This window comes from Sminthopsis crassicaudata, chromosome 3 (genome assembly GCF_048593235.1).
Source record: "Sminthopsis crassicaudata isolate SCR6 chromosome 3, ASM4859323v1, whole genome shotgun sequence".
NCBI classification, from domain to species: Eukaryota; Metazoa; Chordata; class Mammalia; order Dasyuromorphia; family Dasyuridae; genus Sminthopsis; species Sminthopsis crassicaudata.
In genome coordinates this window covers 454,815,386-454,841,860 of record NC_133619.1, presented here as the reverse complement: position 1 = coordinate 454,841,860, position 26,475 = coordinate 454,815,386, and the positions used below count along the sequence as shown (strand labels likewise).

Below are 26,475 nucleotides of genomic sequence, written 5' to 3'. Positions count from 1 at the left end.
AAAATGAATAATTTTAATTACATTAAATTAAAAGACTTTTGTACAAACAGAACCAATGCAGACAAGATTAAAAGGGAAGCAGAAAACTGGAGGGAGGGGGAATTTTACATCCAAGGATTCTGATAAAGGCCTTATTTCTAAAATATATAGAGATTGGACTGAAATGTATAAGAATAGAGGCCATTCTCCAATTGATAAATGATCAAAGGATACGAACAGTTATTTTCAAACAAAGAAATTAAAACCATTTCTAGTAATATGAAAAAATGCTCTAAATTACTATTCTTCAGAGGAATGCAAATTAAGACAACTCTGAGATAGGTACCACTACATACCTCCCAGACTGACTGAGATGATAGGAAAAGATAATAGTGAATATTGGAGAGGATATAGGAAAACTGGGACAATAATACATTGTCAGTGGAATTGTAAAGGAATCCAACCATTCTGGAAAGCAATATGGAACTATGTCCAAAGGACTATCAAACTATGCATACTCTTTGATACAGCAGTGTCTCTACTGGATCTGTATCCCAAAGAGATCATAAAAAAGGAAAAAGGAGTCACATGTACAAAAATGTTTGTGGCAGCCCTTTTTGTAGTATCAATGAACTAGAAACTGAGTGGATGCCCATCAGTTGGAGAATGGCTGACTAAGTATATGAATATAATGGAATAGTATTGTTTTATAAGAAACAATCAGCAGGATGATTTTAGAAAGGCCTGGCTTACATGAACTGATGCTAAGTGAAGTGAGTAGAAACAAGGGAACATTATACCCAGCAACAACAAGATTACAAGATGATCAATTCTGATGGATGTGTCTCTTTTTTTTAACAGTGAGGTGATTCAGGCTACTTCTAATGGACTTATGATGGACTGATCCATCTGCATCCAGATAGAGGATTGTTAAGGATTGAATGTGTATCACTGTTATGGGCCAGAACTCTGAACTTGAAACAAAGGATTTTTACAAGGTGTTAAGGCAGTGGAATTGATAAATATAATGGTTATCTAGTTTAGCATGGTACTTAAAAGTTCTCTAGTTCAGTACATGTACTTAGTACCTAATATAGTTCTACAAGATACACACTTATAATAAGAGAGCCTATAAGCTTGAATAAACTCAGCCAGATTCAGAGGCAGAGAAGACAAGAGAACTGAAGGCAGGAGCTTAAGCTCTCAGAACGAAGGAGAGAGATTCACTTGTATCTTCAGTCAAGCTCCTGGCGGCAGGCTCTCCTCCTTCATTTGGGAGGTACATCTGGAAGTACTCTAAGAAAGCTGGTCAGCCTGGGGCAAGGAGACAATAAAGGATTTGGAACACCTGGCTGTTCTCGTGGTGATTACTGAACTGAAACTAAGGTTGCTCCCAAGACCCCCAGAAACCCCAAGAAAAGTGAACAGAGACCATTACATATTACAACATAGTTTTTTTTTTTTTACCTTTTCATTGTTATTAGCTTGCTTTTTGTTTTCTTTCTTGTTTTTTTTTTTCCTTTTTGATTTTTCTTGTGCAGCATGATAATTGTGGAAATATGTATAAAAGAATTGCATATGCTTAACATATAATGGATTACTTGCTGTCTAAGGAAGGGGGTAAGGGTAAGGAAGGGGAGAAAATTGAAACAAGGTTTTGTAAGGGTGAATATTGAAAACTAGGCATATACTTTGAAAATAAAAAGCTTATAAAAATAAAAATAAACGATTACACTCAGTTTTTTGTTGTAATTTTTTGGTTGTAATACTATCTTCTTTGATCTCTGGAATATCATATTATAAGCTCTATATGATTTTAATATGGAAGGCACTAGACCTGTGTCTATATGATGATGATTTTTTTTTCTTTCTATTTGCAATATTTTCTCTTTATCATGAGAGCTCTAGAATTTAATCAAATATTCCTGGGAGATTTCATTTGAGGATCTCTTTCAGGTTATTGGTAGATCCTTTCAATGTTTATTTTACCCTCTGGACCTAAAATATAGGAGCAGTTTTGCTTGATAATTTATTGAAATATGCCTAGGCTCTTTCTTTGATCATGACTTTCAGATAGCCCAATAATTCTTAAATTATCTCTTTGTTCTATATTCCAGCCCGTTGTTTTTCCAGTGAGATATTTCATATTTTCTTCTTTCTTTTTTCATTCTTTTGATTTTGATTTTATTGTTTCTTGGTGTCTTGTGAAATCATTAATTTCTACTTGCCCAAATCTAATTTTTAATGAATTATTTTCTTTAGTGAGATTTTGTAACTTTATTTCATTTGACTAATTCTGTTTTTTACAGAATTTTTTTCTTCAAAGAATTTTTGTTCTTTCTTTTCTGTTGGGCCAATTCTGCTTTTTAAGTAATTTTTCTCTTCAATGAAATATTTACCTACATTTCCATTTGTCCAATTCTGCTTTTTTTAAGATGTTATTTTCTTCAGTATTTTTGTGCCTCTATTTTACCAACTGTTAAGTTTTCTTTTCATCATTTCTTTCATTTCTTTTCCTAATTTTTCTCTACCATTCCTTTAATCCCTGATGGAATTCTTGTTGGGTTCAGATCCAATTGGCATTTTTCTTTGAGGCTTTGTTCATGTTTTCACATTGATGTTTTCTTCTAAGTTTATGTCTTGGTCTTCCCAGCCATTATAATAGCTTTTTATGACCTAATTATTACTTTTTTGTTATTTGCTCATTTTCCAGCCTATTTTTCTTGCTTTGAACTTCATGTTAAAGTCTGTTCACTTTCGGGTGGGAAAACATTGTGCCAAGTTGTAGGCTTTTTATGCTGCTGTGTTCAGAGGTAGTTCTGGGGTTTTGCAAGTTTTTGGTACTCCCATATTATATATGATCTAGGCAGAGGTATGATCACTACTCTCGGGGTCTACTGCAATCTTTAGCCTGGAAGGATGCCTGGTTCCTGTAAACAAGTGCTGCAACTGCTAGCATTCTTCTTTGTTTTGGTATTGTGACAAACCTTTCTTTGTGACAAGAGCCAGCAAAAGATCCCCCAATTGTCTGATCCCCTGAAGATCTCCAAGTTTAGAGCTCCCAATGCTGTTGATGCAGCTATTGTTGCTGCTAGATGTATAGGATCAGTACAGATGTATAAACCACAAACCTGCTGACCTCTTAAGTTTCTTAGACCAGAAAAATGTTTCACATCAACTCTATGCTGGCTTTTTTACTCCAAAGTTTTATTTGAGTGTTATTTTTAAATTGTTTGAGGGGAATGTTGGGAGAGATCAGTTAGAGAACTGTCCCTAATCGATCATCTTGGCTTGAAATCTAGTAATAATTATCAAGGCATGAGAAAGTTAGATTTAGCCAATTAGCAATTTGTTTCCATAAAATAATGGTATAACATGTGCAATTTTTTTTTCAAAATTTAAACAAAGAAACTCTGTTTCTTTTAGAGTCTAGTCCTACACTGTGGAATTTTAGGTTGAAATTTGGAATGTAAACAATCCCCTATCTATAAGTTCCCAGAGCTATCTCTGTAGTTGCTATGAGAAAAGAGAAAAGTGTTCAGCCATCATCAAGAAGGGAACAACAAGGAATAGGGTTATGATATTACCTAATGATAATACCTAGGATATTACCTACGTTCCCCTATTTTGAAAGAAACCTTATTCCCGCTCCTTGGTAGATGAGTTTCTTGTGGAAATGTTTGTCAATATCAAATATAGAAAAGAACCTGTGGATTACCATACAGTAATTTGTCCAGGAGTTTAATCTAGTAATAAAAATGAACAATCATAGAATATCTATTACATCTCTTCAGCTCAGAAGGAAAAATTGGAGGCTATAATCCCTGACTCCCTATTCTCCCAGCTTCTAACAGGTCTTGGAGAACCTCTGTTTTCAAAAGTGATAGGGAATGGAGCAGTACAAGCTGTCAGAAGTATATCCCTGTTGGAGCCACAAGGATGATCTTCCATTATTCAAGATATCACCATATGAAGAAAAATGTAAGGTTCGGTGAGATTAAACAATTTGCTCAAGGTTACACAGTTAAGTGTCAGTAAGCTTCAAGCTGAGCCCTCTCAATATAAAATTCAATGTTGTTTTCATTCTATAACACTGGGTCACAGTAGGTAATTAATATTTGTTGAATAATGAATGTAATGCCCTATTATTCTGATCTTCCTTCAGCTCTAGGGTAAGAAAGGAGGTGTCAAATGTTTATTTCTACATGCTGTTAAGATTTAAATAGGATCAGAGATTTAGATCTTTGAAAAGATTTTGAAGATCATGGAGTCCAACCCCCCTGTTTTACAGAGAAAGAAAAAAAGAGTCTTGGAAGAGATAAAAGTGATATCCTCCAGATCACACACATGGCAGAGACTAAATTTGAATTCTAGATAATAATCTATAAAGTACCTCTCAACTCTAAGATGCTATGATTCTAAGAGGAGAATTAAAGTCACCATATTTTCCCTAGACTTGTTATTTGAGAAATTCAAAATAATTGCTATTTATATACAATTTTATCCTCATAGATCTATGAGAGACTACAATAATGTTTTATAGAATAGGCATTCTACAGATTCAAATCTAAAGATCTTCTTTTCCTTCTCCTTCTCCAATTCCTTTTTTCCCTCCTCTTCCCTTCCTTTTTTTCCTCCTTCTTTCTGTTTCTTCTCTTCCTCTTCCTTTTCTTCCTCTTTCTTCTTCCTATTTCTTATTATTAGTTGCTATGGAATGGAATTGCAAAGACAATGTACTTGGTAAAAACCATCCAATGTCACTCTGCATAAAGTTCCTAAAGTGAAAAGACAGAAAACTGACAAAGTTGGTATTAGAATCCAAAGGATTTCACAACTTTTGGTATGAGGGGAAGATTATTTTACAATACCCCTCCTCCCAAATAATTTATGAGTCAAGTGTAAATAGTAGGAATCCAGGAAGAAACAAGTTCTCAGCAAACTGACAATGCCCTCTATAAAACTGCTTTTGCACTCTCGGGAGAATTGTATCATCAATAAAAACAGAGGCTGTACATGAGATATATCCCCAGAAATTCTGTTCTTGTCACATTGGATTGAATGCTGAGTCTGAAGTCAAAAAGTTCTGAGTTTGAGTCCTGCCTCAGATACTTCTTAAACAAATTGTTTAACCTCTGTCTACTTCAATTTCCTCATATGTAAAACATCATCTACATTTTTCTTCCTTCTTCGCCCGTTACTGGGAAAATAAAATAAGACAATTATGAAATGCTTTACAAATCTTAAAATGCATATAAATGCTAGTCATTATTATTATCAGGCAAGGAAAGTATCCACTTTCCTAACATCCTGAAAATTCACTAATATGGTGCTTGACACATTATCAGAACTTGGCAAAAATATTTATTCCTTGACTGACTAAATAATAAGATGAAAAGGAAAGTCAGAACTGAGATTTTTTTTTTTCTAGTTCAGCAATGATGTGAAACCTCTATCGAATAAAAAAGGAAGAAAAAGGAGGGGAGCATAAATTGTTGTCTCATACATAGTCATTACAGACATTTCATTACTCTTATCTAGCCTGCAAATCCTAATCATTCTCTGTGCCCCAACACAGACCTATACATACACAAATATTCATCTAACACTACTTGAATTCATTCACTCCCATAAAAAGCAACTTGTGATTTAATTTGGGGTCCATGACAAAGAGAAATTCTTCATGTGTTCTGGTTTTTGAGTCTACTGAATCTTATTTTACCCTTGATTTGGGCTTTTCTAGGATATTCTAAAAAGTGATCCAATTAAAGACTTAGCTGCTAAACCTATGGCAAATAGAAGACCTGCAAGCCTTAACAATTCTCTTTAAAAACATAAGCAAACTTTAGAACTAAACTGAGCAGTTCCCATTAGAATTAACATGGCCAAAATATTCAACAATCTTCCCAACATTCCAGGAAAAAAAAGGTGATTTCAAAGCCAAGATTAGGAATGAACTATTTCTCCAAATCATCTTTTCTTCCCTCTCCCTTCCCCCACACCAATTTCTTCTCTCAGATTTCTCTATCTTGCTTTTGTTGTCTCTAAAAGGTAAGGGGTAAAGCTAATTTTGTTTCTCATTCTTTCATTCCTAGAGAATTATATAACCACTTTATTAATCCTGCTAATATTAAAAACTGTGCCAGCACTAAGTTACAGTGTCCTGTTTTTCTTTCTGAGACAGGAAATGATTGCGTCTCACAGCAGTTTGAATTTCAAAAACTTGCTGTGCTGAAATAAATATCTTCCAACTAATGCAGATTTGTTTTCAACCACATAAAATTTGTGGAGTACCATGAAAGAAGCCAGATCATTTCTATTTCCCTCATGTGAGATCCAAATCACTTTATTGGATCTCAGAGTTCAGAGAGAATATGCCTGCCAGACTCATTCTTTGGTTAGTGCGTCTCATTAACCTGAAGACAGAAGGAATTTCCAGTACATAGATCAAAGTAAGAGGATTATTTGACAGTAAACTAAATGTATTGCTACCTTAACCTACACAAAAAAGGAAGTAAAATATATAATGCCTGTGAGGGATAGAAAAAACTATCCAAAAATGACTACTCAGAGATCACTCATAGGAAAGCAGAATTATTTATTAGAATCTCGAGAAGCGGACCCCATCCTGGTCTTGAGCCAGATTCTCAGCAGGAGAGAGCCACTCTCTTGAAGATGTTCACAACTTTTATACATTTCAGACAAAGAACCTCCAAAATCTCACACTCCATAGGTTGTGATTGGTCATACAATTCTGCACTCCCCCCATTTTGGTCAGTGGAAGGCAGTCGACAGGTGATTTACAACATTTGATCACTTCATGCTATATTTGGCAATGGAATGCTGCCTAGGCCTTCACGTGACTGGGGCCTATAGGTCTGGTTTAGTTAGCTAGCAATCTCTGATCAATATGTGCTTAATCTGTAAGTTCTTCACCATATTTTACTCCACACAATGACCAAATGTACTCTTTCTATGGGTACATAGAATCTATCTTTCTATGGTAGATTGAACTCATCCCCTGATGAATTCTTTCACCTTAAAGAAGTTTTATAAGGAAATAAGTTTTATGGTTCACCTTGCACCCTGAAGAAAAATAGCAAGAATAATCTTATAAATCTTACAACTTTATACATTATAAATGAGAAAAAAAGGAAAATTTGAAAGATGAGTAAATTAGAAGGAAACGAAATATGCAGTCATCCTTCTTTAAATAAGTAGAAAATAAAGTACAAGGTCAGACTTTACCCCCACTTAGTTCTTGAGAGAAAAATAAGCCATGCTTACATTTCTAATTCTATTTCTTCTACTTCCCAATAAGAGAAACGTTTTCCCCCTCTTTCCTCCCCTTCACTCCTATAATTCTTTTAGTTGGCCTCATCTACTTGACACCCACAATTAAAGTAGTAAAAGGGAAGAATGGGACCCAAAGTATGGGGGGTGAGGGTATAACAAAAAAAGATATAGTTGGAGAAGCACAACAATGGAGGGGATTTAGAAAATGGTTAAGAAGAGTAATCCTTGAATCTTCCCTTTCTCTCAGGCCCCATAATCCATCAGTTCCAAAATTTGTTCTTCTTAACTTTATAATATCTAGCCCATCAGCCCTTTTCACTTCTTGTACATTGCCCTGACTCTGATTCAGGCCTTCATAAATTTTTATCTGGTCTATCACCTCCTAATTGATGTTCCTGCCTCCAATCTCTCCCATCTTCAATCTATCCTCCAAATGTCATTTCTGGCAAATTATCTCATAACCATACATCAAAAGAATTTAAGAAAATACCTTCCAATCAGTATTATCAGGCAAGACATAAAAGATGAGGCCACATATTTACTAAAGGTATATGCTCCTATAATAGAAAAAATCTAGCACATAGTCCAAATTGAAGAGGGATTGTTTTGTATATATTGAGGCCTTATAGAGACTTCTGTTTGAAGATGGTTTTGCTTTTTGCTTTAAGCCCTGAAATATTGCAAAGTTTCTGGTAAATATATATAATCATTAGGAAAAGGTTGGTTTAACTATTCATAGGATAAAACAAATAACAAATACATAGCTAATATTCATATTTTCTAGTTGTGCAACCCCTCAAGTCACTTAACTATTTACCTTAGTTTTCTCATCTGTAAAATGAACTGGAGGAGTAAACAGCAAGCCACTCCAATATCTTTACCAAAAAATCCCAAAGGGGGTCACAAAGAGTTATTTACAACTGAAAAATGAGTGAACAACAACTTCTAAAACTATTGTAAAGATCAAATAAGACAATATTTGTAAAGTGTTTAGCACAGGACCTGACAGGCTTAATAAATATGTGTTTTCTTCCTTTCTTTTTTCCATACTTCTTAAATTCTTGTTGAGTGACTGAGAAATTATACCAAGGGTGTATGAGGACTTTATTAATATCAAAAAAGGCAAATACATGGATATTAACAAAAACCAACTCATATACTGCCTTCCCCACTTATATATAATATTTTATGAAAATAATTTATTGAAGGTATCATCAAGGCATTATCTCACAATAGGCAAGCTTTTTAAAGCAACGTTATAAAACAGACCACATGTTCATCATTACATAACTCACCAAAGGTTGTAGAGAATAAAAGATCCCACTGTGCTTATTTTTCAGTTGATCATAAAGAAGCATTCAATCTGGTAAAGCAAAATGATGGCTTGTTGATTCTTTTCTGACAAATTATCTCATAACTATATATCAAAAGTATTAAGATAATACCCTCCAATCATTACTAAATGAAAATAAAGCCACATATTTACTAAAGGTATGTGCTACCATGATAGAGAAAATCCAAATTGAAGAGGGATTATTTTGTGTATATTGAGGCCTTATAGAAGTTTCTGATTTTGCTTCTTGCTTTAAGCTCTGGAAAACTGTAGAGCTTCCTAGAAGATATATATAACCACCTGAAAAAGGTTGGCTTGACTATTCATAGGATAAAACAAATGACATATACATATCTAATGTTTACATTATGACATGTAACTAAAAGAACAATATATAGAAAAAGTCTGCGCGCGTGTGTGTGTGTGTGTGTGTGTGTGTGTGTGTGTGTGTGTTTGCCATCAAAATCAGGGCTCCTATAGTCAACTAGCATTTATTAAATATTGACTTGTGAAAGCTATTGTATTTGGCACTGGCATACAGAGAAGAAAATAATACTTACACTCAGGCAACTTACGTTCAAATGGAGAATTATAAACTGATATGTGTAACAGGAAGACTGGTCAGCGACAGCTGGGTCCTTAAAGCATGTGCAGATGTTCTCTACAAAGGTTCAGTCCTTAAGTCATGTGCAAATATTTTCCTGCCTAGTTCTAGCATAAGCAGCCATGTGGAAGGTTGGGGAGAATCCATTTCTAGTCATGTGTAATTGAGAAGCCAGTACCATGTCCTGATGAAGAGGCTTCTAATTAGCTGAGGAGTAGGAAGGATGACTCAGGAAGTGCTGAGTTGGAACTGATTTCTCATACAGAAGAAATAACCTAAATTATCTCTGCCTCTTTTCCTTCCTTGTGGCAAGAGCTGCCAGGTTAGGGGTTGGGAAGAGAGGAGGGGGCTGCCTCCTCCATCTAACTACTGTTTGTGAGTATATGCAAGCTCTATTTCTTTCATTGTTGTACCTGAACTTTTGTAAATAACTACACCAAGATTAAATTATCCAAGCAGCAACCTTCTAAGTTCAAGAGATCCTGAAGTTCTACCAGAGATTCTAGAGTTGATCAGAGTTGGCTGAAGAATCTATTAGCATAATAGTTTCTGATATACAAAAGAAGCATCTACTGAAGAATATGGAAAGACCTAATCACCAGAACACACTGACTTCAAGGACTGAGATCCATTGTAATGGAGAAAAGTGTCAACTATGGACTCTAGAAAGGCACTGAGCCACAGAGCCCAGCAGAGCTACACTAAAGGGAGTCCTTCTACAAAGAAAGAAAAGGATTCCTGGTAAACAGGAGTATTATCCATATATATGCCTCAGTATCTCTGTACTTTAGGCTTGAACCCTACTCCCTTCCTTGGGATATTATGTATACAAGTAGAAAGGTACACTTTAAAATAAGGGACCCATGGTACAATTTTAAGTTTATTTTGTCTTGTTATTATTTTCAGTTGTCACTTTTAAGTGTGGACAATCAGAATATCAAGCCCTGATTTGTAATCTTACCAGTTTCTGAGGTGAATATGTTCACACTGAAAATCTAATAATCTATTTCAGCTGAGCAATTATAAGCAGGCTGTAGCACATGTAAGTCTTTATATCTGTCTTTGTGTATACATGTAAAGCGTGTCCAAAAGTTTATGTGCAATTTAAAGATTCAATATCTTGAAATGGTATTAAGACTTTTGGAATATTCCATATATATGTACTTATGTGTTATACATATAGAGTCTTGTACAGGCATTAAATATACTTTGAACCCAGAATCAGGAGGAAAGCAAGATTGTACTGCAGAAATTGTGGTTCCTTTAGTTTCTCCTAACTTGTCTTTCTTTTTAATAATAATATTCCACTGGTATTATTATATAGTCCTCAAACATGGATCAATAAAGTCTCTGAGGAATAACTATTAGAAGACAATAGAGAGGTACTAGATGTGAAAAGTCTGTAAGACAAATTACATAGAACTAAAAAATGCCAACAACCACAAAAAAAAAATCTATAATTGAAAATAAAGATAAGCTGGTGTCTGAGGAGTTAGTCAGGAGGCAATCTCGATGCTACACAAAGATTTTCTTAATGTCAGTAGAAAGTAAGGAAGGCATGAAACTCAGAAAATGAAAGCAAGAACTGAACAAGATGCCCAGTGATCTACATCATTAAAGGGAATATCTGTATCATTGAAGGGAACATCTATATCATTGAAGGGAACATCTACATCAGAAAGCTCAGTTGAATAGTTGAATTCAAAGTTATAATCCAAATTTTGATAATAAATCCCATGTTCATTCTTAAGATGTGTGCCAGTAGGATAAGAGAAAGCAAAGTCAGCTTACTCCTCTTTAAGGAGACATTAATGTCCGAATAAAGCCTTAAAAGAAAATTTATTCTCTGGGTAGGTAGGCATCTCCAATGCCAGAAGAAAAACCAACTAAACTTTTAATGCCTCTTAAGAAACTAATCTTTACTAGGCTTCCAATGGATATATTTTCAACATCAAGGATAAAGGAACAAAAGTTCAAGACAATTTTTATTAATATTTCAATCCCTGCTAATTAGTTTTTTTCTGTTTTGAATGCTGAATTCACTGTTTCTCACATTAAATGGTTTAGAACTGATTGAAAATGGTATTTAATTTTTAAATGTTTTGATTTGCAACTTTTTTGAAATTTTGTGAAATGTCCTAATTATACAAAAATACATTTTATTCATGATAAGTGTCTTTTGAATTGAAGAAGGAAGTCAGCTAAAGCTACTGGCAGGGTGGTTTGCAAAATATCTTCTGGTAGACTTTGTTCATTTCAATATTTTGCAGGGATTGGCTGTTGGTAGCTGCAAATAAGGAAGTCTTCAAGTTAGGGGATTTCTCAGTGGAAGTTCCCAGATAAGAGACTTAGACACAGGGCAGTTTCACTGTGAGCTGCATTTTGAAAACCTGGTGACAAAGTTTTCAGACTACATAATTACCTAAATATTTAAAGAAGAATAATCTATGACTCAGAAGTAATCAAGAGGTTTCTAAATAAGGTAATGAAAAGCTTTTGTGCCTGTTGATTATCAATTAATAAATTAGTATATAAAATTAAATTACATTATATCCATTTTAACTTCTCTCTCTCTCTCTTTCTCTCTCTTTCTCTCTCTTTCTCTCTCTCTCTCTCTCTCTCATTAAAAGCATAATGTACAGCCTAAATCTATAATCCCTCATTTTTGACAGATTCCCTTGCTATGGAAGAGAATTTGGCTAGTATAAGGAATTAAAGAAGAAATGAAAGTAAAGAGATATTATTTTTTTTAAAGTTCTTTCTAGCTTTCTGATGAATAAAACCATGAGATTCTATGATCCTATTTAAAACTATTTCTCTTTAGCTCAGCTTTGGATTGTAGGCCTTTTCTAGTGTTAAAATTTATTATAAAATATCTCAGGACAAGAATCCAAATACACATAAGATTTGAACATTAGTTGATTAGACTGATGTTTTTTCTTGGGATAATAAACTGTAGAGTCTGCAGTTTTTCTTTTCTTTTCTGTTTTTTGTTTTTGTTTTTTACTGAAATTTGATGGATTAATTCTAAACTGATGTAGAATTACCATTACATTTTGAGCTTGGTTTTGGTAGTTTCCATTTTATAAGCTTGCCAATTTTACTTTAAAGGATTAACACAATAGTCAGCCAAACTCTTTTTGGTTCTTGTCTTAGATTATTTTAATTCATTGTAGTACACTAGCCTGATTCTGGTAAAGTTCGCCTTTAAGTCTTCATTTATGCCACAGGTTATACTAGAAACTTGGAAATAATGCAGAGACAAGTTGATAGATCAGGAAAGGAAGTATTAGATGTAGGCCACCTAGTGCTTGAAGACATGGCTACCATAAGAGGTTAGAAATATCTTTTTTAAGCATCGCTCATTTTATGCTAACAAGTAATTATAGAAGTAATGCAGACTAATTATTACAGACTTGATGATTGTAACATTACCTTTTCTAAATGACATACAGTTTCAAAGCATTAATGGTTTTGATATTTAGTACTTTACAATATATATATTACCACATTATCCACAAAGAGCTCAAAATAGATTGACTGATGATGAATGACCAAAAGGCTTAGTTAACATTTCTTTATCTCCTTTTTATACAATTAAATTTCCCCTAGACATTTCTGGGAAAGATTAGCAGGGGTTGGATTAATAGTACAAATTACATGCTACTATTATCTAGAAGAAGACAATATAAAGATGAAATTGGTAAATAATAGCTCAACAAAGAATAGAGGACTTAGAGAGTATGGTGTGTGTTTGCTTTGGCAGCACATAACATTGGAGAGACATATGTTTATCACAGGAAGGCAGAATTAGTTAATGAAGAAAGGGGAGAATGACACAAAGAAGCTTTAGAAAAGCAAGACATTCAAACAGGAATCCTTTTTTTCCTGTATCCCCTAAAATACGTTCACCTGAAGCTTTGATAGTAAATCATAAATAATACACAATTGTATGATTTGTTAAAGAAGCATTCACTGTGAATAATAAGTGAAAATGAGAGGACTTTAAATTACACAGAGGCAGTTGTCTCATTTTTTAGAACAAGGGATAGAAATCTGAATTTAGAAAACAACAGCCAAAAAACAAAATAATATAAAAACTAGGGAAGTGAGTACTCATTCGTATAAAAAAAGGAGTCTTCACTTTAGGAAATTAGTTATCAGAGCATTACTGTGTCTTGATCTATATACATATGTACATATGTATGTATATGTGAACATCTATCTATATCTATATAAACACACACAAACATACACAAAACAACAACAACAAAAGTAGACTGTTAAGGCCTACAAAAGACATATACAAAGTACCCAAACAAAAAACAAAGAAGAAAATATTCCTACTTAAGGGGATGGGAGAAGAAGATTGAAGGAGATCAAAAACTTGGAAGCCTTTGCTTTTTAAAGAAAAAACTGAACTCAGGCTAAAACATCAACTGAAATTACAATGAAAGTAATGGCCCAACATATAATTTCACTTGCAAAAAAAATAGCAAATACCATTTTTTCAGGAGAATAAATAGAATACAGATAGATCCCTTGAGGATGGTATTTTACACATGACAATTTGGCTGTAAGAACCAATGCTTCATTCATATTCCTTTCCATTCTGCAACCATAGCAGATGTTTGTGAACTGATTTCTCCTTGTCTCCAAACTTACCTTGAGATCACTAAATAAATTATCAATTAATCTTGTAAATGAGTATCTTCCCCCAAAATTATTAGTCCAAGTATTATTTTAACAGTCCTGAAGTTATTCTAGAAAACAAAGTAATTCTACTCATTAACCTGATTAGAACTGTATAGTGGAAACTAGATATATTTCTAAGTCATCAGGAATGTCTTTCGGTAAGAAAGAACTCATAATCCAATCCTGTGGTACAATATCAATTATGAGAAAGCTGGATTTTTAGTTGTACTTATGATTTGCTATCAAGTTGTAATTTTTATGAAGGAGTCTTTTAAAAAAATGTTTTAAAATACTGCCTCCCAGATGATGACCTCACTAGCCCAAATCTTAGCATGGTAAGGAATAATATCTATGAATATCTCATGAAGGGGTCGACTCCAATTTTTAAAGAGATTGATTAGACTGAAAATATCCATACTTGAAAGACCTCTGGAGATCTGTGGAGTAGTTGATTTTAGGCTTAAGACATTTTTAAAAAACTGTTGTATAATATATTACGTCATCATGGAAGGAGAAGGGGAAATTTTGTTTGAGAATAATTTCCACTACTCCCATATTACTTAATATTCTACAATTACTCGAGAGCAGAGGTGTGTTGGTAAATGTTTAATAACCAGCTGTGGGAGATGAGAAAGGAAAGAGAACCATAAACCCAAAACACTTCTAAATTTAATCTGTATTGTTAACACTTTCTTAAGTCTGGAACTAATAAACAAAACAAGGAATCAAGCTCTAGTTTGTAGCAATTTGTGGATTTCTGAAGTGTAAATAAATGCTCACCGAAAAAATAATAACTGGTTTGCAGTTCTCTGGAACTAGTTAGAACTGGCTTCAGTATAACCATGCCCAAAAAGTTTGCTTTGCCCAAGGATGATCCATTTAAATAGGTCACCTAATAATAGAGATATGAGAAAGCTGTTGTTTATTTTACATTCTGTAGGTAAAATACAAAATTTTTAAGAGGACTTCATCAGAACCTAATGCAGTGTCAAATACATAATTCTTAATATATATGGCTTGAATTGTTAAAATATATATATATATATATATACATATACATATAATGTCGAAACTAATATACCTTTAACTTTTTTTTTAAGTTTTGCCTGGTTTTAGGAAACAAGTTGGTTAAAAAACATATATATATATATATATATACTCAAATGAAACTCAAATAACCAAACAAGAAATGATGGGAAAAGTTGTAGGCAGGATTGCATAGAATTAAGTAGAGAAAACTGAAAAATAAAGAGATAGGAGGCAATTTCTAGCAAGGTCATTCTCATTTTATTGAGAAAAGGTTGTTATGGAAAAAAAAGAGTCTGGGCTGTCTCCTGCAAGAATCACTATCTCTGAGGTGGAAAATATTTCCCAGAGAGGCCAACTTAGCCTAAGGATCAAACAGCTAATAAAAGAAGGTGGGCAGGAGCTTTTTAACCTGAAGAGTTAAACAAAAACATTGCTTTACTGCCTCTTCAGACTTCCTCAGCAAAAGAGGGAGATTTGTAGCTTAAAATAGGACTTTTTGCATTGGAGTACTAACCACTAAGAATTTGGCCCTGTTTACACTTAACAATATGAGTGAAAATGAAAAGTCGCATTTTATACGTGATGAAACTGAAACCCAGGAAAGTTAAGGGACTTGCTGAATGTCACATATGATGTAAGTAGTTGAGTGATAATTTGACCCCAGATCTCTGAGGAGGGGGAAGTAATTCACTTTAGGATTGCACTTAAACTGAGAAAGGGAAACTCCAAAAATTCAGTAAACAAAGGAAAGACTAAATTTTCAGGCAAGCCCTCCCAGTTAAGAGTTTCCAGCTATACTGATCCAAATTCTTTCTTAATGGGACCATTATATCAATTTAAACACTAGGTAACCTCTTAACCCAATAGTATTTATCCTTTTTTTTAACAGAGAGATAAAAAGTGGTACCAAAATAATTTCCAGAAGTGTAAAAACCATTTCTACTACTTAGCAAAATGAAAAGTAGATGGATTTGTCTCCTATATGCTTTCTGTAATAATCTTTTGTCTCTTCCCCATAATTTATCAAATTTTTCCATTTTAGTGCTCAACCTGGCACTACCCTTCCCAAGCCACTCCAGGTTCCAAATCACCTCACTATCTACACACACACACACACACACACTGCCACCACCACTTCCTACTACCCAGTTTTCTAAATAATCTAATTTTTATTGTTGTTCCTGAACAATAGCTTAGGCTTCTCAATGTCTTTTTATTTTAAAAGAAATTGTTAATCTGGATGAATTTTTAATTGATCTAACAGAAAGAGTAAACTGGGAGCCAAAAATTCCAGATTCTAGTCCCAATTCTGTCACTAACCAGCTTTGTGACTGTAGGTAAATCATAAAATTTCTTTGGGCCTCAACTGAATCATCTGTGAAATGAAGGAGTTAAACTAGATCAAGGGTTCTTAGTCTTTCAGCATGTCATGGATTCCACTGGCAGTCTAGTGAAACTCCATAGATTATAGAATGTTTTTAATTACACAAAATGAAATATGTGACAGTACAAAAGAAACCAATTACATAGAAATGTAGTTAATCAAACTTAAAAAAAAAAGTTCATGGTTTTTATATTAATAATCCTGGCTGTTGTTCAGTCATGTCCAAATCTCCATGGCCATATTTGGGGTTTTCTTGGCAAAGGTACTGCAGTGATTTGCCATCTCCTTCTCTAGCTCATTTTGTAGATAAGGAAATTGAAGCAAAGAGAGCTTTAGTGACTTGTTCAAACGGTTAAAAAGTATCTGAAGCTGGATTTGAACTCAAGTCTTCCCTGATTCAAGGCCCATTGCACTATCTACTTCACTTTATAGTTGCCTCCAATAACCCTGATAGATGATTTCTAAGGCTTCTTGAAACTGTAACATTCAATGATGTTTTGAATCTGATGGTCATCAAAGCCTTTTGTATATATTTTGTTATTTTACTCTGTACTTCCAAGGTCACAGGATAAGATATGACTAGAGGTCATCCAGCCTAATTCTCATTTTATAATTAAAGAGACCAAGATTCAGAAAGCATATTTTACCTAATGTTGCACGGATGATATGTGACAAGGAACAGAATATAAAACTCAGATCCTTGACTCCAATTGTTTTTTGGTTCCTTTCCCAAATTCCAGAATAAATTCTCTCCAGAAAGGAAATTTAAAGAAAAAAAAAAAAAAGAGTTCACAAGGAGAGGCTCCACTACCCCTTAAACTCCATTTGCTGGGACAATTTCTAGACAACATTATTAAATAGCCTCTTTTCTATGCCTCCTCACGTTGATTTCTGTCCTCCCTGATCCTTCTGTCCTGATGCTTCTGCTCTAATTTTGAATAAATGCTTTCACAAGATTATAAAATTCCATCACAGGTGCTCCATTTGAGGGAAAGCCCAAAACAATCTCACTTCTTCCATCAATCTTCTCTCAGGTCTGCTCTGGATTCTCAGGATATCTTCACCCAAAGTCTCAGACTTTTCTGCTCATTTTTATGTGCTGTATTCTCCCATTATAAAAGTCTCAAAGTCAAAGTCTAACTCTCCTTTTGTTTGCACAGTTTGCACTTTTCAAAAGTCTTAAAAGCTTAATAAACAATGTTCGATTTATCTATAATACTTGTACATAAGAAGGTATTTTTTAAGGAATAAAAATCTTGATCATTAAGTCCCCTATGCTCAAAATTTATGTAAAGTATATTATAGAATAATAATAAGATTCAGTTTTCCTAGTGTTTTTCAGTATGGTCTGCTTTGTAGCACAATGTACATATGAGAAAATAATCTTAAAATTATTCGATATAATTAATACTTACCATAATCAGTTAATATATATTTATATATCAAGGGTATCATGTAATTTAAGGAAGAAAAAGTAGAATTTTTCATTTCTTTCTACCCTACTCTTCCAACAATTTCATTTAGTTTTACACAAAAATAGCTACAAAATGATCTAGATTTCTTGTTGGTGGTCAAATACAATAAGAATTTTTTTGGATGAGGAGCTGAATGAATCAACAAAACTTTTTGGAGAAAATGGAATTTGAAATGAGTCTCGAAGAATCAGCAGGATTTGAATAATTAAAAAAGAGCAAGGGACTTTTAGTCATAGATATTTACATTTAAAAAACAGCCAGCACTACATAATCTTTTTTGAAGTCTCTCCAAATAACAAGTAGTGTTTGTGTGAAGTGTATGTTTAGTAAAAAGAGCTCATTCTAGCAACAATAGAGAAGAAAGCAATTGCCTTTTGTAACACCAGATGACCCACTAGTTTTTTCACTTTCCTGAAACAAATCTAAGGCAAAAAATGAAAGTGGGCCTCGTTGGGAGTAACCTGGATCAAATGCAGTCTCTACTGCTCAGGTAGCTTAGAATTAAAGACATAAGACCCATCTTCCTCATAACTCTAAAATCCAAAAAATTCACATTTATTTGATAATTTATGGCTTACAAAGTATTTTTCACATATCTGCTCATGTGATCTTTCTGCTTACATTGACACTGTGAGATAAGTAGTATAGATAGTATTATCTCCATTTCTGGGATGAGAAATCTCAAAAGATTTCTGCTTTTAATTAATATTAAGAATAATATTCAATTACATTCATATACCACAATTTATTCAGCCATTCTCCAATTGATGGGCATCCATTCAATTTCCAGTTCCTGGCCACTACAAAGAGGGAGCCACAAACATTTTTGCCCGCGAGTCCTTTTCCCTTTTTTATGATCCAATAGAGGCACTGCTGGCTCAAAAGGTGAGGACAGTTGGATAGCAATATCCAGATTTTTCTCCAGAATGGTTGGATTCTTTCACAACTCCACCAACAATGTATCAGTGTCACAGCTTTTCCACATTCCCCCCAACATTTATCATTGTCTCTTCAGAGTTGTTTTAATTTGTGTTTATTCAATAGTGAGTTACAGCATTTTTTCATAACTAAAAATGGTTTCAATTTCTATGAAAATTATTCATATTCTTTTGACTATCAATTGGGGAATGGCTTGTATGGGATATTTTCCCATAAATCTACAAAGACCTTTATGAACGCTAAAAGGGGTCTTAGTTTGTCTCTCTCCTTGTTTGAAATTCTCCTTAGCCATTTACAACTTGGGTGAACTTGAACAGATCAGTAAAAGAAAGAATGACTGGCCCTCAACTTTCCTTCCCCGTAAAGCGAGATGGGCTGGACTGTACGAAGTCCCTCTGGTCTCACACCTCCGGTCCTAGTAAACCTTGGGCTTGGGTTGACCGCCGCCCTGCCTCTAATCAACAAGAAAGGCAGAGTTAGCGGTGGTTTTCCTGGGCTCCTCGCGAAGAGAAAGAAGTGCTCACAAGGGGTTAATGATTCCGCTCGCAGGAGTTGCCCTCTGAACTGGAACCGAAAGCCGCTTCCGGTTACAGTCCCGGTTTGGGCGCTGCCAAGCTGATAAAAGTTGGGGCTCAGAATTCCTGGACTGTGAGTAGCCAGAGGCGTTCCTCCCGGAATGGCGGACCGGCCGTCCCTGCGGCGGGGCCGGGGGTCTGGGCTAGTGGATGGGGGATGGGGACCTCGGAAGAGAGGAGCGGGCTGGGGCGGAGCCCAAGGCAGCCTGGAGTTTGTCTACTAGTCAGTACAGCTTGCCCTTGCTCCGCGTGGGGAAGAGCCCAGTGATTGCACCTCCCGGCCGCCGCGCGCGCACGCGCATACGCGCGCGCCGTGTTCTTACCCTTTCTCTTACTATCACCCCTCTCACACATTCTTCCAAATACTTATTCTCACACACTGACGTCTCTCTCTTACTCCGATCTTACATATACTGTCTCTCAATTCTCTATCACACACTCATTCTCACACACCATCTTATTCACTAACAAGGCGACACACATCCGACGTTACTAGTGTACACTACTGTGTCACACTAAGTATCCCATGTGCAGCCCCTGACTCTCAGCACACTATCACACTAATTCTGTCACGTGCGCTCTAATTCAGGCCTTCTCCCACTCTCATAGTCTCTCACACACACAGAGCAAGAAGGGGGAGGGGTTTTCTAATCAAACTTCCAGCAGATCACTCTCTTCCTTAGTTTTTCATCTGGTCAATGGGACAATAAGGCCCGTCACTTATTACTTCTCCCGGCTTCCTTTAATGACGATGGAGGCGAAAGAATAGCAGATTATTGTTGAAATAGAGCTGTGGTTTAATCATTTGGTGTCTGATTGTATTTAATAGCACCCGCCTCACAGAGTTGTTCTGATGATGAGAGTATTTGTAAAAATACTCAGCACAGTACCTGGGACATAGTGGTACGATGTAAATGCTTCCTTCTGCCTCTAGCCTTTAATATTAAACGTGATTTTAAAGTTAAAGAAATTACTGTTACAGAAGATTTCAAATATGAGTATACTAAGTTTCCAAGTAAGCAATTAAGGATAGGAGACGGACCTGTGATTTCACTGATACAGGAAACTGATGAAGAACACTCTACCAATGCTATCGGGCACGCACCCTGAAGAGAATTTAGTCTAAGAGAATTGCCTGGAGTAGAGATATAAAGCATGTTGAAAGAACAGATTAAAGTGTAACTGAGAAATAGTTAACAAAATAAATAATACAATAGAACGTAAATAATGTAGATGTGTAATTTTCTAAATTAATATATTCAGACTTTTTGGATTGGATTTAGTGATCCCCGTTTTTATTTGAGTTTGAATCCACTAGCCATTCAGTGAAAGATGATTATAGAGCTATTCTTTGTCAGGGTTGGAGATCCCTGACTCCTAGGAAAGCTCTTTATCTACACACAGTAGTGCTCACAAGGGGTTAATGATTCCGCTTGCAGGAGTTGCCCTCTGGGGGCAGCTAGGTGGCGCAGTGGATAGAACACCAGCCTTGAATTCAGGAGGACCTGAGTTCAAATCTGCTCTCAGAAACTTAACACTTCCTAGCTGTGTGACCCTGGGCAAGTCACTTAACCCCAGCCTCAGGGGGGGGGGGGGGAGAGTTGCCTTCTGACCTGGAACCGAAAGCCACTTCCCGTTATAGTGCCCCAATATAGACTGCCAATCCTCTGCAGTTAGCATACTCTGAATTGGAAACCACTAGAATCAAAAAACATCAGTGTTAACTGTTCCATAATATTGCCAACTTGGTCCTGTTAATCTAGAATTTAACAGTAAAAGCAGTACTAATCAAGGTTTAAAGAAATCTGTGAATATAATTAAGCTGAAGAAAAATCAACTGCTCCCCTAATGGCATATTTTAATTACCAAAAAGTACAAAAAGACAGCTACTTAAAAGTTTCCTTTATCTCATAGGAGATTTTGACAATATGTCACATGTAAGAAAGGAGGTGTAATAAGTGCCAAATAAAATTTACAATGAGGAAGAATAAGATGGTTCTCCTCAACACAGATCAGAAATTTCAAGGTTGAAGCGACAATATAGAATTCTCGTTAAGACACAGAAAAATTATTTATCAAAAACATGAACACAATTTTTAAAAAGGACATACAATTCTCTTGAATTAATCTAAATTAATGAGGAAATGATTCCCATGGTACAGTGGTAGTGGACTAACAGCAAGAAATATGTCAAAGTCTGGGTCATTTTCGTTCCTCTTGAGGATGACAGGGAAAGAATATGTTATTGAGAAAGAAGATAATTCTTGGCTAAATAGTCTTTGTTTTCTTTCTTTAGCAACATTATACAGGTATAGCTTCTGCCAAGAATCGTTCCTCTATGTTATAGTATGACCCAAAAAACCCAAGAATGAAACTTCTGGTGAAAACATCATTTTCATTCTTTTGTCACTTGCTTCACAATATTATAAGGGAAATTTTATCATAGAGATCATTGCTAAGACTTTCCACCCTAGCAACAAATTACTGTAGTGGATTCAAAATGCGTGGTAGAGAAACACCTTATAAAGGCGACACATTCTCTTACATCCTCCATGGCATCTTAACATTATTCTGAAACATTAAGGTAGAACTGGGAATTGAACAAAAGTATCCAATCAAGACAATTTTTCTTCATTCAAAAGAATGAAAACTTACTAAGGACAGAAACTAGTTGATTTTGTTTCTATATCCCCTCCCCCAAGCACATAATAAAGGCTTACTAAAAGCTTGATTGATTAAACAGTCAACTAACATTTATAAAGCAATTGTATTGTACCAGTCATTGTGCTGAGAATTGTCTTCAAGGAGCTCCCATTAGAACTTGTTAAACTTTGATTTGGTTTTGTGTCAGAGGAAAACATATTTTGGGAAGAGGAAATTTGTGAGAAATTTTCCTTTTGACTTTTACAGATGATTAATCCAACAATTTTTGCATACTTTGAAACTGATGTCCTGAAACAGGTCCCATAATTCAGCAAATAATATCTCCAGTGAATTGTGGAGTATAATATAAAATGATGTCAGAGTGAAGTATTGACTACAGAAAATGAATAGCTATTATTATTCATGTGACTGAATATTAGCTAAAAGAAGTTGAGTTTGGCTAGGCAGACCATTTGGATAGTTTTCTTTATAGTATAGCAATAAAATGCATAGCTTTCGGTGACATGACTGAATGGCTATGCTCTTATGAAAAAGAAACATCTATTTTTCTTTTACTTTTCACCACAAGTATTAATCACAATTGAATGTAAAGATGGATGTGCATAGTAAAAAAACCTATTATCCAAACTTGACTTATAAGACCTCTCACTTGTTCCCATTCTAATTCCTTCCATGTGGATTTATTGGGAATGACTTTTGTTTTTGCTTTTGTTTTCTAACTTACACTTGAAGTATTCAGAGCTGGAAGGGACCTTAGAAATAATTTCTTTTACAGATGAGGAAACTGAGATACCACTCAAAACTGTTGTGAAGAAAGTCCTTTGTTAAAGCACTAAATAAAAGTGAGTTGTCTTTGTTATCTGGATTGGTTGTCACAGGACTAAATTCAGTATCCTCTTTATCTACTTAGATACTTTTTGAATAAATACCTTTTTGAAGGTGGTTTTAAAGAGTGTTAATTATAGAAGAAATCTAGTTCTTCACCAACATTTGACAAATTGCTTCTCATAAAAGAAATGTTTCTTGGTAAAGTTGAAGTGATGGCATAAGTTTGATTTTGCATACTAAGTTCCACAGAAAGAAGTAATCATATTTCCAGCCCGCCAGTGGGCACTTTCATAAGGAATGAAGTTATTTGGCTTAGGAAGAACTTCCATAAAGAGGGAAATAGGTTTTGGGAAAGGTATAATGTAGTAGCAATAGGCATTTATTAAGCATCTACTATGTGCCAAGTACTATGAGTGAATGAATCACTTATTTAGCATAACTATAGGTAATACATGGTATTAAATTTGGGGGTGAAAGAAATGTAACACACAACCTCGAGTAGCTCACAGTCAAATAGGAAAGAGAATTTATAGAAGATTCAGCAAGTCAGATAGAAAAGTCCCATGATCCTTAGGATACAATAACAAAAGAGAGGATTGGTTGTTGTCCTTTTGTTCTCCAAGAGGATCAGAATGACATAACTATGTTTAGAGTTAAGTTACAGTGAGTCCACCTGTGGCTAATCAGACCAATACAAGCTTGAAATGCTCTGCTACAGGTCTGACACAAATAGTCCATATGAACATTTGGGGTAGCTTCTCTAATTTTGTGCATCTTATATTTTCTTTGGGCTAATTGAATTGATTGTGCTTTGCTCATAGAGCATTGCACCTTCTCTGATGAAGACACACCATGCTGGGTGGTCCTGTGCCAATGTTTCCCGTGTCATACAATCAATTCTAAAGTTCTTAAGAGATACCTTGAGAGTGTCCTTATATTGCTTTTTCTGACCACCTTGTAAGTTCTTGCCCTCTGTGAGTTCTTCACAAAATAATTTCTTTTAGCAAGTATACATATGGTATTTGAACAGTGTGGCCAGCCCAATGGAGTTGTGCTCTCTGCAGTAGAGTTGAAGTGCTTAGCAGTTTATTTTGAGAAAGGACCTCAGTGTCTGGCATCTTGTCCTCCCAGTTGATCTTCAGAATCTTTTCTGAGTGAAAGCAGATGGTAATGCCTTCTTAATATCATTTCCACTGATAAAATCAGTTCAGTTTCTAATGCTGAACCAATTGATAGTGTCAAAAGACTTCAGTGACATCTCCTCAGTTATAGTCTGGCAATACTACTCTGTACCTTCCTTTTCCCCACTAAGTTTTATGTCTTTTGTTTATAATATTTTATGCATTTATATATTACTCTCACTTCATGAGAAATCTTTTGTAACATAAACAGTTAAATAAAATTAATGATACAGTGACCTCATTTGAAACTTCACTCCCCCTCACATACATACCTATTTATTTTTAAAAGTTAACAGAACTCTTCCCTTCCAAGAAAAGGAAAACGAATTTCTTTTTAACAATTTCCACAGTGACTGCACACAAAAACATATATGTCTCATTCTGTACCCTAAATCTGTTACATCTTTATAAAAGATGGCAGGTTTCATCATTGGTTCTCTGCAATCATGAATGGTCAATTTATTGATCATAGTTCTTGTCCTGGTTCTGCTTATTTCATTCTTAAATAATTTATAAAAGTCCTCTACATTATAATATATTTCACATATAGACATATCACAAAAATACACACATACACACATATGTATATGTGTGTATGCATAAATATACATATATGTGGTGGGGTTGTGGTGATGGTATTCAGCCAAGTCCAACTCTTCCTGCCAACAGTGTTAAGGGATTTGCTCAGGTCTTTTTGATTCCAGACCTAGTGCTGTGTCCATTACAATAAAAACTACAACACACACACACACACACACACACACACACACCCTCTTTTACTTTATTTTAATTGTGGGCCAAGCTACTCCCTGAAGCAAAAAGAGAGGAGCACTGATTATCTTGACCTTTTGGTTTTATTTGGGCCTATTGTTGCCTTTCTGGAACTTTTTTAAAGTTCCCACACGCTTGATTAAGACGTCTGGTTGAATTCTTAGCCAAATTCTTTACATTGATAAAAACATCATAACTATACAGTTACTGAATCCAATCAGAAAACCAAGATCTATGATGCCAACTCCTAAGATTATTTACTCCCTATAAAAACCCTATCTGTATCCTCTTTCCTTGCCAAAAACCCTGTAAGAATTTAGCTCGCTACTTAGCAGCATGACAAATCTTTGCCTCTTGGAGGTCTCAGCCTACAAATTTTTTTGAGACATTGATCTGGAACCCCATTATACCTTTGGGGCCAACAGGAACTCTTGAACCCCAACAGGAGATTGTCTAACTGTGGTCTAGTTGGGTCAAAGGCCACATAGCTTAGAAACTTTATGTATATAATTCCAAATTGCTTTTCACATGGAAAAGGTCCATTCTCAGGTCTACCAACAGTTTATTAATGTGCCTGTTTTCCCACAGTCTCTCCAACATTTATAATTTTCTTGTCATTTTTTTTCCCTTTTTGGGTGTGAGGTAGAATTTCAGAATTGTTAATTTGTATTTTTCTAATCAGTAGTGACTTGGAACTTTTTTTTTTTTTTTCATGATAATAGATAGTCTGAATTTCTTCCCTTGAGAACTATATGTTCTTGTCCTTATATGACTTATTAATTGGTAATAGTCCCTTTTCTTGTAAATTTGATTCATTCCTTATTTTTTTTTTTGCTGAGGCAATTGGGATTATATCTGGGTTATATTGGGGTTATAATTGGGGTTATATTGCCCAGGGTCTTGCAGCTGGGAAGTGTTAAATGTCTGAGGGTAAGTTTAAACTCAGGTCCTCCTGATACTGACTTCAGGGCTGGTGCTCTATCCACTGCGCCACCTAGCTGCCCTTACAATCTTTGTTTTTATCAAATATACTACTCTTTACTTCTAGCTACATTTGCTTTTGTATGTTCCACTGATCAATCTATTATTTTTTAACCAATATCAAAATGGTTTTAAAAAATTACAACTTTGAAATCTAGTTTGAGCTCTGGCACTTGGGTCCCTTTTGTTCCAATATCTTTTCATTTTTTCTTTTGAAATTCCTGATCATTTTTTTCCTCCATGTAAATTATATATTTTTGGTAGTATTATGAAATGTAATCCTTTGGTAGTTTGGTATGGTATTGAATAAGTAATTAACTTAAATAGCATTGTCATTTTATTATATTGGTTTAAGCATGAGCAGTTAATGGTTTTTCAGTTATATCTATTTCTGGAATGTTATATATGATTGTATTTATATCATTTTGTGTCTCTTGAAATGAAGATCCCAAATATTTTAACATTTTGTAGTAATTTCCAATACAGTTTCTCTTTATGTTTCTTCTTGTTAGCTTTTTATTGGTATTACATATAAGTATTGGTGATTTGTGGATTAATTTTAAATCCTGCAAGTTTATTGTTATTGTTGCACTTGATTTTTAATTGAATTTTTAGAATTCTTTTAAGTATACCTTCATATTGTCTGGAAGAAATGATAATTTTGTTTCTTCTTTACCTATATTTACCTAAGGATGATGCCAGAATACATTTGTTGGAAACATTGTTATTTCTAAGACTCTTAAA

At 34.8% G+C, this 26,475-nt stretch overlaps 1 protein-coding gene across 10 annotated transcripts in view; it reads left to right on the top strand.

Moving 5' to 3' along the window:
* TANK (TRAF family member associated NFKB activator) overlaps positions 1-26,475 on the top strand; it is a 513,112-nt gene that overhangs the window by 426,620 nt on the left and 60,017 nt on the right. For 3 of the 10 annotated variants that reach the window (XM_074303300.1, XM_074303293.1, XM_074303287.1), the window contains exon 1: positions 11,536-11,691. The exons of 1 other annotated variant lie outside the window; for it this stretch is intronic. The gene's annotated coding sequence lies outside the window, so the exon portion shown is untranslated. Of the gene's footprint in view, positions 1-11,535; positions 11,692-19,236; positions 19,380-26,475 lie in introns of those variants that run through there. 6 more of the 10 variants (XM_074303298.1, XM_074303294.1, XM_074303297.1 and 3 more) reach the window with 4 other exon arrangements.